The 15,825-nt window shown below is 39.2% G+C and overlaps 1 protein-coding gene across 1 annotated transcript in view; it reads right to left on the minus strand.

Moving 5' to 3' along the window:
• htr1fb (5-hydroxytryptamine (serotonin) receptor 1Fb) overlaps positions 1-7,817 on the minus strand; it is a 28,907-nt gene extending 21,090 nt beyond the window's left edge. The window contains exon 1 of the mRNA XM_067442707.1: positions 7,668-7,817. The gene's annotated coding sequence lies outside the window, so the exon portion shown is untranslated. The remainder of the gene's footprint in view (positions 1-7,667) is intronic.
• Between the last annotated feature and the right edge of the window lie 8,008 nt (positions 7,818-15,825).

Raw genomic sequence — 15,825 nt, forward strand, 5'->3', positions numbered from 1 at the left:
TTACTATTTTACACACTGTCCGAGTGTTTTCCTCATATGCGCTCTTGTGCGAACAATGACAAATCGTTTGAATCCTCCAAACAACACACGTCCATGAACAAAACGTTCACGTCTGCGCATTTACATTTTTTTCTCCACAAAACGAAACAAATTGAATAGCCTAGTGTGACATTTTGCATTTATACACAAATCCGGACAGACACCTGTCTGAAGTGTAGAAAATACATACAAATAAAAACGGGATAATATTTTATTCCTACCTAAAGAATGCATATAATTATAAAAATATAAGAACAAAGTAGGCCTATGTTTTAAAAAGAGCTCTGGTTAGCCCAGCAAAGTTTGTTTTTGTGAAATGTGGGGACTCTCCATAGGCGTAATGGTTTTTATACCATACAAACCGTATTTTCTATCCCCTTACACTGCCCCTACCCCTAAACCTACCCTTCACAGGAAACATTCTGCATTTTTACTTTCTAAAAAAAAACTCTTGTATGATTTATACGCATTTTCAAAAGTGGGGACATGGGGAATGTCCGCATTTTTCTCCCTCTCCTTGTAATACCTGTGTCGTACCTATGTCATTATACACATTTGTGTCCTCATATTTCACAAAAAACATGCCCACACACACACACACACACACACACACACACACACACACACACACACACACACACACACACACACACACAGGTGAGTGAAAGCTCTCAGAGTCTGAAATTCAAGGTTTTTGCTTTTTATCAATCAGATCGAAAGTAACAAGTAACTAAGTACTTGAGTAGTTTTTTTTATCGAATACTTTCTTACTCTTATTTAAGTAACTATTATGATTGTTACTTTTACTTTAACCTGAGTAAATATACTTAAATATAAAGTACTTAGATTTAGTAGATTGTCGCTACCCAACTCTGCTTGATTCCAAATCAAGCTCTTCTAAATGAGAGCTAACAATTTAACTGCTGGTGGGGCTTACCCATCCGATGCTGCAAGCATTTCAAGCTCCTGTTGGATGCTGCGACAGCCCTCCCAGTCAAGGTCAAGCTTGGTTTTGCGAATACCGTCTTGTGCCCTTCACTTTTTTGGAGGGTTAATCTCATATTGTTTCCCGGTTGCTGTCCTGCACTTACTTCTAATTCTGAGCTACATAAACCCAAATAAGCATAATTTACTATAGCCTCGGATTTCATGTATATGTGAACTCATGAATTTTCAATAATTACAACATGACATGAACACAACATTACTCACCACTAAGAGGTGTCAATCGATTAAAATATCTAACCGCGATTAATCGCATATTGTCACGAGTTAACTCGCGATTAATCACAATTTAATCACACATTTTTATCAGTTGTAAATGTATCTTAAATTAATTCTAAATTAAGTTTTTAATACTTTAATCAACATGGGTATGGACAAACATGCATGCTTTATACAAATGTATGTTTATTATTAGTGAAATCATACTCAGAGCATGAAGATTAGACATGTATCAAAGGTCACAGATGTTTTTCAATGATCTTGTTCATATAAGCCTAAGCTTAAAAATGCAGAATAAGCAGTGATTTCTCTCAGTTTAAGAATATAAATAAAGGGAGTTTTTACACTGGCAGTTTAATTCAGAGCAGGGCACAGTTCGTATGAAAAATTGGTAGTGTGAAAGCTGCCATGTGGACATGTGAGCGCACCAGTACCACAGCATACCTGGACTCCTCCAGGTTTATATTCATCGAGTAGGAATATAGTGTCGGCCCCTTTAAGAGATGCGCATTCCCTATTGAACTGCTCGTATTTTGTGTGTGTGCGCCGAACCGTGCCGTGATTCACACGAACAGTGATAGAAACAATCGGGAGCGCTCTTTTTCAGAAAAGTAACCTTCGCAAAAATGTAAGTATCTGTACAGAATTCCATTTCTCCTAGGAGAAAGTTTTACACATTAAGTTGCATTTATCTCAAGGCATTTGGATGATGGAATTTCACTCAGGAAATGTAGGATTTTAACCAGACTAAGGAATTGTGCCTTGGAGTAGACTAAATAAATCTTATGCAACACGTCTCAAGAGGTTAAGCGATTTCTCGCAATCTCTGCTTCAGAGAGCAAACAACAACAGGCTGTCACAGAGAGATATCAGAACACATTGCCAGCTGCAGAATGACTGAAGATCCGTCCTACTCAAACTTTCAGCGGTGGTTGTGCCAAAAAGCCTTCTGGGTGTTGGACTGGTGACGGCACTTTAGGCTCGAGGCAGCCTGCTCATGACATTCCCTTTAATACTGTTCAAGGCTCTACTACTCCTATCCAAATTTGTGTCTTGGGCATAAAGAACCAAGAATACAGGTCTAGAATCAGTACAAGACTATACAGGACTAGCCCAGTGCAGTCGGACTGTCTCTAAATGAAGCCATGGTGTGGATGTTTGCACACGTAGGGCCACCTGGGCCGCCTACAGGTGTCGTCTCAACTCGGATCAGATGGAAGTCAACAGATGGAATGCTTCTGGGCACTAAAATCTTTATGGGCACAATCACAAGATCATTACGGGCTGTCTGACCACTTGGCCTCAATCAATAACGCCGCACTCTTCTGAAATGAGTTGGAAGTGCATCAAACACACGCTTGTCCTTCACCTTCAGAAACAAAGCAGATATAATTGCCTCAATTTGTGTAGCTGACAGTTCTCAGCAACGTCCAATTGAATGAGGTGAAAAGATCTGTTGATGTTGTGAAGTTCTGATTGCATTAACTTATGATCAATGGATTTGTCATGCAATCCAGAGATAACCATTCATTAGGTATTCAGATGTTTATGATACATAGCAGTTTTTTTTTTTTTTTTTGCCTCAATGTCAAAGCTTATCTACATATCCTGGCTTCAAAGCACATTCTCAAAACAGCCCAAGCCAACGATTTTTAACAGATGAAAAAACATTTCATTATATAATTTATTTCATTAAGATGAAGAAAAAGAATAAAATAGATGGACCAAAGCAATTAGATATTTAATTACAAGTCTCCAAATGTTTAATGCAAAATTCGAAGATATCCTCTCATAACAGATTCAATAAATACAAAAAACAAATCCCCATTATTAAAACTCATTTATTTGCTCACCAAAAGCACCCCATAGGAAATGTGGGCAACTAATTTAGCTCCTTAGAAGAAATTTCATTTTCTTTTAATTTCACTGTTTACTTGGCTCACGGGATATTTCATACTCCACTACATGCACACAGTCACACTATCAAAACCCTATTCTTCATCCAGTAATTTAATCTCCATAGGGTGTGCATTCAGAGAACTAATGAGAACTAAATGTCAATCATGTCGTGCCAATACAGTGTCTGGTGGCGATGGATATCCTCATGAAGCAAGCAAAAGAGTTATTGTTTAAGCAGTGTGAAGAAATCAATACATTGACTCCTGTACTGGTCAAAATGATACACCTTATTGCCCCATTTGATCGGCCTTGTGAATATCTGTATATTTTAAGATATGTCAGATCAAGTTGCTTTACCTGGCTGGCCCTGTGAATAAATATGAGACAACATCTGACTATAGATCAAAGTCAATGGGGCAGGACTGGCATGGATAAGGATGGCACTCAGTCTATCAATATGCACAGAATACTGTAGGTTTTTATTTTTTAAATCTCTTTAAAACCTAAAAACAAACATCTGAGAGATTATGAAACATAATTTGTATTCTCTTTGTAGAGAGCATATGCAACTCTTTGCAGTTTTTTTTTTTTAAGAAGCTCTGATCAAGATTGTAATTTATCATGTATTCTGCCCCAGAGTTGTTTTTTGCATCACACAGTTGCAGTGCCGCTCTGGGATAACTTCATGGGGACTACCAAAACAGTGTCAGCCCTGTTGTTTTTATTTAAAACATGTTGATGATCTGTCTCTTTGTGTTGTTTTCTGGAGGAGTATTTTTCACCGCCTGATCTGCAAGCATTCCCCTAGGGCCAGATGTTCAAAAGTAATCTGATCGGATCTTGGTTTTCGGTTTGGTTCAAATCTTGAAAATGGGTTGTTCAAAAGAAAAAGAAAAGGAAAAGGCTTCTGAAATCACACTAGATCACAAAATCCAATGGTTTTGATGTGGATCAAATCATCAGTTTGTGTTATTCAAAAACTTTTATAAGATGGTGATACCAGGATTATAATGTTCCCAGCAGAAGGGTGGATTTTAGGAACAAACATTTAATAAATCTTTTAAACTGGTCAAAATACATTTGAATCATGTAATATACCCTTTTTTCTGAATTAATTGAACTGTTAAAGTAAAAGTAGACATTAAAAGTAAATTAGAGCAATTAGAAGTATAGACTAGATATCGTATTTAATTTAAAGTGCTTTTATCACTGTTTAACCAGTTAAAAGATCTTTGTGAGCGAATGCAAAGTTTCTGAGGTGAACTTTTCTGAGAGAACGCAAAAGCATGTCCCCAACTCATATATTTTTCCATCGTCACTTTATGGGGCTCTATAATCTGACAAAAAAAATGTGTATCTGGATCAGGGTGATCCAATCCAATTTTGCTATATGAAAAACTGGCACAAACATAAAATGGATTATTATTTTTCAAGATGGCTGCGTTCTCAGGGAATATGTGGAGGAATTTGTTAACAACTGCCTCTAAGCGAGGGTGTGACGACAACACTTTCATGGAGGGCTTCAGGTGTGGGCTGGCCATCAACGTACATCAAAAGTACATCAACGTCACATTGTCAGCGGATGGATCTTCTTTTATCATGGGGCGAAGCGGAAGATAACATCACCATTGTCCAGCCCCGCCTCGCACGCATCGCCCAGATCTCACCTCTCACCAAGTTCACGCCTGCCACGATGTACAGGCCAGGACCTGAGCTCCAATGTGAGTCTGACCAGGTGTGTGAGCCGGTAATATCCGTGTCAATGGAGCTGGACACTGAGGAGTGGTAACGACTGGGGAGTGGAGGTAGAGCAGTGTCTGAATTCACTCGCTCGTTTTCATTCATTCCTTCAAGTGGACTATATTAGTGGAGCCATGGGGTGTGAATGAGGGTTTAGGGCTGATTTCGAACACATCAAGCTTTATTGTTGTCGTTGCTTTCCTCTCCTACCTCCTCATACTTATTCAGCTTCTGTGCCCATGACTCCACTTTGGCCTGTCAACCTGTCGGCTTCAACTTGGTTCCTCCCTCCCTCGCTCCATCAGAGACCATTGCCTTGTTAACTCCACTCCAACTTGGCCAGACATCATCTTTACAGGCCTTTAGCTAAACTTTGTTCCTCCACCCCTTCGGCTGCAATGGGCTTCGCCTTGATCCTCAGTCGCACCAGCTTTGTCTTAGTCCTCTACCTTGGTCTCCAAAGCCATCAGTGTTGTGTGGTCCCATCAGCTCTCAGCTCTCATCAGCTAAATGCATTACAATTTGATCTTTTAAACCTTCTTCATTGTTTTAATGAACAGTGAAGGGAAATTAAATTTATTTTGATTTTATGTATGATTCCCATATTTAAGGATATATCTAAGGGTATAGTATTCTGTTATGCGTGTCTCTAATTTCGATTTCATAGACTTTTAGTTTGCATTCTTCCTGTTTTCCTTTCTTTAGTTTTACTGCTACTTCTTTGTTGTCATGATAACTAATATGATTTGTCATCACAGTCAGCTGTGCCGTCATTTATCACCTCAATTGCCTGTGGTGATTTTATGTTGCCTTCAGGTGCTCTCTGTTATTATCGTAAATATGAGTTTCCTATAGGCAAAAATTGCACATGAACATTTCTATAATCACGACTTCAGAAGTGGGAATTAACTAACTTCTGATAAGACATGAAGGCAGCATACATTTTTGTGATTTAGGTACAATTTGTTCAGTCTCGTCTGTGTTAAGCTGAACCCTGTGTTTGTATGGTCTGTGTGTTGAATTAAAGACTTTTGGAATCTTTATCTTTGTGTGTTGATATAGAGCGACTGTGGCAGATATAGTATACTATCTCTTTGTTATGCACCCAAATTACAATTATTTTAATAGTTGTTTAGCAAGCATTTAGCTAAACTTAAATAACCACCCTTTAGACAGACATTAACGTCACAGTAGCTAAAAGTCCAATGCCCATAAAGGTAAATGGTTAATAGTAAAAATTTATAAACATTTACATACAATAAATAGTTTCAACTTTAGATTGGGTACTGCAAAAACATGATTCTGCATACACACCACAACAAAAAAGACCAAATGTGTGACCTTTACTGTGGTTATGAGTTAATGAATAATGTGTAAACCATGAAGTGCTTATACTCAAAACATTTGTAAATGTAAAAATATGCATAAGGTAATATATACATTTTAGTTTAAAGACATGTCAGCATTCAAATGCATTAACAAATAAGATTGTATTCATAGTATAACATCTGTTCAAGTGTTCAAGAAGTGCATGCTCATATAAATTGAAAGTTAAATAATGATCTATTAATCACTATGTAATGTTTATTAGTAAACATTAACAAGCACATTATCTCATAAGTCTAACTATTTGATGTGAATATTAACTAATGATACATAAGCATTATATATTGTGTGTTAATGATTCATTCATAATATATATATATATATATATATATATATATATATATATATATATATATATATATATATATATATATATATATATATATATATATATATATATATATATATATATTATACAGTGTGGGTTCTCTAAATAAACGTGTATTAATAAAAGTTAGCCAAACTTATCCTTGAGCTGATTTTTTTAAACAGGGAAACATTTATTTGTATATATTTAAAATAATATATTATCACAAAACAATAATGTATTATACAATACATAAATATGTAATTTATAAATATGTTTCATATATATTATTTTGGGCTAAGCATTCATCACACACACATTTTCGCACATAATGCTAGTTAATAAGTAAATATAAAAAGTCTATAGCCATATGATCATACATTTTATGACAACATACTCAAAATAGTTAAATATATATCTGAATGAACACAAATAAGAAGAAAATTTGTAAAGCGAGTCCATTGGGACATTTGTAATGATATGTTATACCAATAACCTCATTTAAATGGGACTAGAATTGATTTGATGTACAACAGCTACAAGAACTTAACTGAATATATAAAAGCTACATAAAGAATTTAAAGAAGATAGAAGCTAATTCATTATAATTATGGGTTCTCTCTTAAACCAAAACCATTATGGACCATTATGCTCATACTGTGCTTTGGTTTGAGCATGTAATTCGCATGAATTCATTTACTTAATAAGATTTTCTAGGTGTGTTAAAAAGGAGAAGAAAGGGGGTTAATTGAACTGTAAATCCTGTAAATCCTTTTGAAATATTTGTCAATGTGGTTGTGCTCAGTCTAAAGCCTGAAAAATCGCGTAGCCTATAAGAATATAGGCTATACATGTATACATAGGCTACGCACACACACACACACACACACACACACACACACACACACACACACACACACACACACACACACACACACACACACACACGCACATTATATTTCCATACACTTCAAAACAATATGTTTCCATAGTCTACACACCCCAAGACACAAACATACTTGGCCAAAAACAAGTGGCCAACCTCATTTGGTAATTTAACTTAGGTACTTACGTCTAGTGATTCCAAAGAGGATGTCTTCGATTCAGCACGATTTCCCTGGATAAGAATTCCCCACAAGTGACGGAACTGAGTGAGTGTGAGTGTGAGTGGCGGAATGTCGGAGCTGTGTGTGACTGCTCAGTGCTCCTGATGAGAGCGCGTGCTATTCATCATATAGTGCGTGGGAGCCGCGCGCCGTGGTGCGCCTGACAGGTGCTTAATGGGAGGGAGGCACGTTTTTATTATCGAGTTACGAATTACTCAGCAATTACATCGACTGAGTCCCGTTTAACGTCTGTACAGGACACGCGTCCAGATTCCTAAGTATCGTTTTCCTTCTACTTTATTTTCGACTATCAAATAAACACATACAAAAGATCAATGTAAATTACTTTATTAGAGTTTTCAGAATACATATCCCAGGGTATAAGACAGGCCCTATATATGTTGTAGTGATCATTAGGTCCTGTGGAGGATGCTATCAGAGGTCCTCCAGGGTGGTTCAATAGGCTATGATTCATTTTCAGCCTGGAACCCTTCTGCAATCTGGCTGTTATGTAACTGGTGAGGCTCAGATAGTCAGACCTTCAACAAGCAGAACAGATCCCACCAAATATCAGCACACTCAATAAATGATAGGGTTCATACTTCATGACAGCTAGCGGTGCATATTATAAAAAATAAACTCTGGAAGGTCTTGAGCACATGGAGGTAATGCATTCTAATTTATGTGCATATTTACCCAAGAGTGAGATGGAGGGAAGATTGTCTTAATAGAAGCAAACGAAACCATTATTGGTCTGGATGCTTTGCTCACATCAAAAGTTTTGCAGCAAATGTTGAAAGAGGAAATGTAGAGGATGGGAGGTCAGAAAGGCAGGGAATTGGATTTCTAATAAGGCAGGGACAGAGATTGGGATCTGAACAGGAAGAGTGTCTGTAACAAGGCTTGCTTGAAAGAGCGAGACACAAAAATGAGAGAGTGAAGGATACAAAGCAACACGAACAGGTGGGCTACTGAGGGAGGAGGGATGGGAAGCCTTTGTGATAATGCTCTCGCATGGATTGTCACTTTCCTCTCATTCTGTCAGTCTTTCCCTGGAGCAGAGATTCGTCATTATAGCTTATCTTGGAAATAAAAAACACATTCATCTGATCCCATAAAAGGCAAAGCTAAAATTCCTCCTGTGGAACACCAGTTTCTGTAGGCTTTGTTTTAAGCAGATGTCAAGTCATTTCATTTAACCTGTGGAGAATCAACTGTTTACGTCAGGAAATTTTGTAGGTTCAGCTTTGCCTCCAGGTTGAATGCAAACATTCCCGCTTGGATAAATCGTTTTTGTTTGCTAGAAAACTGCCTTTTGAAAGTTGAAACTATATGTTCTTGACCTGAAAAAGAAAATGTTCTTATTATTTACTCACCCTTGTGTCATCCTGTAAGATTTTTTTGTTTGGCAGAACACAAAGTAGCCTAAACATTTTTGAAGGCTGTTCACACACCACTTTTCCACACAGATTTCCACACAGAAGTTTGATGGTTTTCAAACTTTTTGATGCAGAAATATAATCTCCAAAAATATAAAGGAAGCTATTTTTATGTATAAAGACCCATTTATGTAGCCTGGATGCCAGCCGAACTTAGCCCCGCACATGACATTTGAGGTCGGGAAGCTCGGTCTAGACTTGATCCGTTGTGGAGTAACTATGCTCGAACCAGAGCTGTTCGGTGCGATGATGGACGGATGATAAACAGTAACGTAATCATCCACTTCACCAAAGAACATTTGGGTTGAATTCGAGAACTTGTTCATACATGCATTCACATTTACTATTTCTCTGAAAAATTATGATCTTCTTCCAGCATGCGTACAGTTGAGTTTTGTTGACAACTATGGCCCTGTCCCAAATGGGACACTTCATGTGCACTTTCGGTCTTTTGGACTTACAATGGCAGTTGCGTGAGTGTGTCGGTTAAGTCCCATTTTATACAAATGTCCCATTTGTAATTTTAGGTCTCAGAAGGGTGCTCGCGAGCTTTGCGAGTCAATAAGCTCCCTCAATGTGCACTTTTGCAGAGCACTGGTGCGGGTTATGCAGCGGACTTCTTCCCGGCAGTCAAACCGGCATTACGTCGTGAAAGTGTGGACTCAGAGGAAGACCGTGAGGGGTGCCATTTGGGACAGGGCCTATGTGTCGCTTAAAGGGTTAGTTCACCCAAAAATGAAAATTATTTCATTAAAGGGGGGGGTGAAATGCTGTTTCATGCATACTGAGCTTTTTACACTGTTAAAGACTTGGATTCCCATCCTAAACATAGACAAAGTTTCAAAAACTAATGTTGGACGTTTGATGGAGTATTTCTGTGTCAAAAATACTCCTTCCGGTTTCTCACAAGTTCCGGAGAGTTTTTTTCGAGTATGGGTCTATTTGACGTTAATAAGAGCGGAAGGTCCTTGTATGGGCCGTACGGGCTCTTCTCCCGGTAGGGTGCGCGCGCGCGTGACTAGAGCACGCTGTAAACAGTCTCTCAGCTGCAGATCCTGTCGTCCGTGAACGACGCCGCGCTCCACTTTATTCCTATGGGTGACGTCGAGCGACTTCAACTCTTCAGCACAGCATTCCGGGAAGGCAGCGCTGCATTTGAACCGATTTGAACGCAGAAATGACGGGAAGCTTGACAACATCGTTTCAGTTGCGTCTCAAAATGGATTTACACGCCACTGCTGTCACAGGACTTTACCAAATCATACCAAAGAAGTGTGTTTCTGACGGAGCGGTCCCAGCGATAAAGCTTCGACGGTGAGTTAACTTAAACTGCTTCAAATGTCTCTGCTATTGGCTACCGTCGCATGAGTAAACATCAGTAAACGACACGATCGCGTGCTTCGTCATTCAAATGCGCTAACGGTTACTCCATTGTTGTTCTCTGTATAACGTTACAGTATTCTGACGTGCAAAACCGTTTTGCTTGCTACTTCTAAGGTCTAGTCGCATACAATAGTCCATAAACCGAATCATGTCCTCATACTCTGCGAGTAAACACACAGAAATGTGGAGAGGCCATTAAATACAGTAACTTACATACCACAGAGACGGACGTCCTGCTGTTGCCGTTTCTCCTGTTCAATTTATTTCTCCCTCAGATTTGATTGTGGATCATTATCTGTATTAGCTGAGATAGATGGGTTTCTCCACGCTTGATGACGTCACCGCTTTGCGCGCTTGTCATTCTTTAGCTCCGCCCACACGATACGCCTCCAGGCGCTCGGTTTTTTCCGGAAAGACTCGGTACAGCCTATATTTCTTTTATAAATATGATAAAACTAAAGACTTTTCGGAGATATGAAGGATGCAATACTACTCTATAGGTACTAAAGATTGACATGAGATTGACTGAAACTGAGTGTTTCACCCCCCCTTTAATTACTCACCCTCAAGTCGTTGGACACCTGTAACACCTTCGTTCATCTTCAGAACACAAATTAAGATATTTTTGTTGAAAGCTGATGGCTGAGAAAGGCTTCAGAAAGGCCTCCATTGGCATTCAGTACATTTCCACTGACCCACTCACAAGACCCATAAAGGCACTAAAGACTTCGTTACAAAGTCCATCTCACTACAGTGGCTGTACAATAATTTTACAATGCGACGAAAATAGTTATTGTGCGCACAAAAATCAAAATAACGATATAATGCAACAAATTATTGACGTGAACTCGACGCATGCGCGAGAATATGATGCAGCACCGCCATTTGAATCATAGCAAAACCATGACCCGGAAGAGGAGGAGCGCCGCTATCGCGTGAGTTCACGTCCGAGACCTACACGGAAGACAATATCTTGGCAGATAAAGTCATTATTTTTATTTGTTTTTTGCGCACAAAAACTGTTCTCGCCGCTTGGTACAATTATTGTACAGCCACTGTAGTGAGATGGACTTTATAACGAAGTCTTTAATGCCTTTATGGGTCTTGTGAGTGGGTCAGTGGAAATGTACTGAATCCCAATGGAGGCCTTTTTGAAGCCTTTCTCAGCCATCAGCTTTCAACAAAAATATCTTCATTTTTGTTCTGAAGATGAACGAAGGTCTTACGGGTGTCCAACGACACGAGGGTGAGTAATTAATGAAATAATTTTCATTTTTGGGTGAACTAACCCTTTGAGTCAACATACATCATTGCCACTTACTCCATTGCTTTGATTGTTGTAGGTCAGTCCAACTGATGGTTCGGTTAAAACGCCCCATAATCAAAGCCTAATGGAGCAGTATTAAACTCATTCTGACAAGACTCAGAGTATAATGACGTCAGTCTACCATTTATGAGGAAAAAAAATGGGGAAATTATTTGTTTGATAAGATCCAAATACCAAAAACCTTACCTAAGCTTTTAAAATGAATGGACTTGATATCAACTGTTAAAGCTGTGGGGTAGCACATGAACCTACAGCCTCATTATTTGCACATTGTTTGGTATTTTCTAAAGTGAAATGGATAAATTCCCTAATGGTGAAAATGGTCTGCATATTAGAAATACCGTGTAACTTTTTTACAACACGATCTCATGGTCATGCGTATAAATAGTATGAGTTTGCAATCTCGTGGAATGTATACGCCAAAATGAGTTTTGGCGTGCATATGGTACGCGTTTTTTTGCGTGCATATGAGACGCACTTTATGGCGTGCATATGACACGCTCTTGGGTAGGTTTAGGGTGGTGGGGTGGGGGGTTCGTATGTATAATACGCCATAAAGTGCGTCTCATATGCACGCGATGGAGTTGGGAGATTTCACTTAAGGATTGATCTTCACAGACTTTGTGTGTTCAACTGCTAAAATCAAGCATCAGCAAAAATGAAATCCTTACTTTTGGTAATTTATATTTAAATACTGTATGTCATTGTGCTATTATTATTGCTGCAATTTTGTAATTGTGTATGTAATATTTACCCCTCAAATGAGCAAAACTCAAATGGCTTTCATTTAGTGTGAAATTAATCGACACTACTCATTTATTCTGAAATACAAGACAAAGAGATCAAAATATAATCTCAAATCAAATCAAAACATTGTTCAATGCACACATAAACAGACAACATACATATTTAATATGGTGTCACAAACCTTAAATCAAACCCTTCTTGCGCAAATTTTGATCATGTGATAATTTTGCCTATCAAATATGATACAGGGTTTATAGGGTTAAGCCGACCGAAACACAACTCGGTACAAATATGTTTTACAACCCTGGTGCAATCTGGGCTTAAGTACCTTTTTCAAGAGGCTTATTTCACAGGTCACTTCTATCTTGAACCAAACCTGTAATATTTGCGTCACAGGCCCAGGAGGGCACTTCATACAACATTTATCATCTTGTCAGTATTGAGACGAAATGACAAATAGCCACATCTTATAAGGCAGAATTGTCGGATAGCACAGCAATGCATCACACTTTTGTTACACCAGATGAATCTGAAAATAAATGCTGCAGAAGTAAATGTCCCAATGGATATGTATGTAGGTGTGTGTGTGTGTGTGTGTGTGTGTGTGTGTGTGTGTGTGTGTGTGTGTGTGTGTGTGTGTGTGTGTGTGTGTGTTGGGATGCCTCCCTTTTGGGTGACACCATTTGATGTCTTGATCAGAGATAAAAGTGACATTCATTAGTTTTTTAGTACTTTCACATATTGATGTAATGAGTTCACAAAATTGATTCTTCAGACAGACAGCACTTCGCTGCAAACTTACTCTGCCAGTGTCATCTGTCTCTTTTCATTATTCTTTGTCTTTCTCTTACTCTCAAGTAAACTAAATGTGAACATTTACCTTGTATTCCAAGTTCACACAACCCAGACAGAGATCCAGACACCACACCTCCATCTCTTCTCTGAACTTGCTTCCTCTTTCTCTCATACGCACACCAACACATACAAGACTTTATTGGGAAACGTTCCCTCTGAGCTGCAAGTGTGATGCTGTGCTTTGATGTTGCTCCTGCGCAGACAGAAAAAAAAACTGCAAAGAAAATGTGGGGGAAAAAATATATCTTGAGCTAATGGGCATCATACACTACATACACATTCTCTACTCTCTAAAAAATATGTTTTTTTTTTTTTTTTTTACACGTAACAGTTCTATTTAGAACTGTAATGTCCTGAAGAACACTTTATATGTTTTTTTATGTTTTATTTATTCTTTATTTTTCCAGGAAGTTCCCATTGAGATTAAAATAAATCTTGTTTTCCACAGAGTCCTGGCCAAGATGGCCCCAAATAAAATTGCACATAAACATATAACACAATGATAAATTCTAAACAGTCAAAGCTAAAACATAAATCAACAAATAATTAAAACAGCAACGTGATTCAATTATTTTACACTGCAATACATTTTTGAACAAATTCAATGGAGGAATTGTTTCTAGCGGAGTAGTGGATTGAAATTCATTCCGCAGCCATGGAGCATAATAAGAGAATGATGATTGCTCTGAGGGTACACTAATTTAATCCCATTTGATGATCTGGTGCACAGTTCTTTCGACATAAACATAAAAAACTAGTAATGCAATTTGAAAGCATACCTAACAAGTCTTTACAATATATACTAGCGTGTGATTTCCTTATTTGATATAAAGAGGACCAACCTAAATACAGCAAACAGTGATGAGTACGTGAACAAGCACTTGTTATAAAACACAGTGCAGCATGATAAACACCATCCAGCCTTTTTAATAAATATATAGAAGCATGCATATAAATAACATCATAGTCTAAAATGGGTAAAAAATGTACTCCAAAGGAAAAAGTAGACCCAAAAAAGAAAAAAGAAAACCTAATCTTGTTTTAAGTCTTTTCACCAGGTAATCAATGTCAACATCCAAGGCTAACTTCTCATCAAGCTATATTCTGAAATATCTTTCTATATGCAGGTCTGTTACGGTACAGATTCTACGGCGACAAGATGGTGAGTTATTCAGGTTTATTGAGCAACCAGTAGAGTAAAAACTTAACGGAGTGAAGATATGCTGGTGATGGTTCTGGTCTTTGATTCTCAGGGTGCACTTGGAGATCAAAGGAGCATTCGCAGGAGAGGAACGATGGAGAACAATAAACACACCCACGCTGGACACTGGAGACTGGGGAGAAGACACTGGAGACGGGTAAGTATCATCGAGGGAGTCCTTAAGGTAACCAGAAGAGGTTAGTACCTTTCTCAAACAAGACCAGACAAATACTGCGTGTCTCTTTTACTGTGGACGATTGGGGTGGTGATGGGTTGCAGGTGTGAGTGATTAGTATTCCGGTGAAAGCGTGCGCTGTGTGTCTGTGACGTGGGAGCCTGGCGTGTGTGTGACATTGGGACTGCGCTTCCTGCATGGCAGATGCAATCTGATGTCCCTCGTGGACAGCCATACCTTCTGTCCTGGCTGGAAGGTGGGAGTGTTGGAACGCCGAAGGTCAGCTGTCATTTTGCGTCTGCGCAGGGCTCACTGGAGTTGGTGGTGTGCAGAGTCCCAGACCGTCTCGCTCTCCCAGAACCAGTAGTCGACCGCTGGAACATCCGACGGTTCCCCCAACCAGGGAAACAATGGGGGTTGGTAACCGAGTACGCACTGAAAGGGTGTGGGTCCACTGGTCGCTTGACGGAGGGAGTTGGCCCAACCCAGGAACTGGTTCCAAGAGTTCTGGTGACCGTGGCCATCTCCTGGATCTTCCTCTCTGTCTGCCCGTTGGTCTGTGGATGGTAACCAGAAGAGAGACTTACGTTCACACCTAGAAGCAATAGGAATGCCTTCCAGACTCGGGAGATAAACTGTGGCCCTCTGTCCGACACAATGTCCTCAGGGAGTCCGTAATATCGAAAAATCACATTGAACATTAGCTCGGCCGTCTCCAGGGCGGTAGGCAGGCCCTTCAGGGGCATGAGCCGACATGACTTGGAGAATCTGTCCACAACAACAAGGAAACAAGTGTAGCCACTGGACACAGGTAGATCAGTAATGAAATCTACTCCTAGGTGTGACCATGGCCGATTGGGAACGGGCAGAGGAAGGAGCTTACTGGCAGGGAGGTGCCGGGGACTCTTTGAGATGGCACACTTCCGACACCCTTTCACGTACCTTCTGACTTCTCCCACCATGTTGGGCCACCAAAAGCGATCTCATAGCAACGAGA

Source organism: Pseudorasbora parva, chromosome 4 (assembly GCF_024679245.1).
Source record: "Pseudorasbora parva isolate DD20220531a chromosome 4, ASM2467924v1, whole genome shotgun sequence".
In the NCBI taxonomy this organism is placed as follows: domain Eukaryota; kingdom Metazoa; phylum Chordata; class Actinopteri; order Cypriniformes; family Gobionidae; genus Pseudorasbora; species Pseudorasbora parva.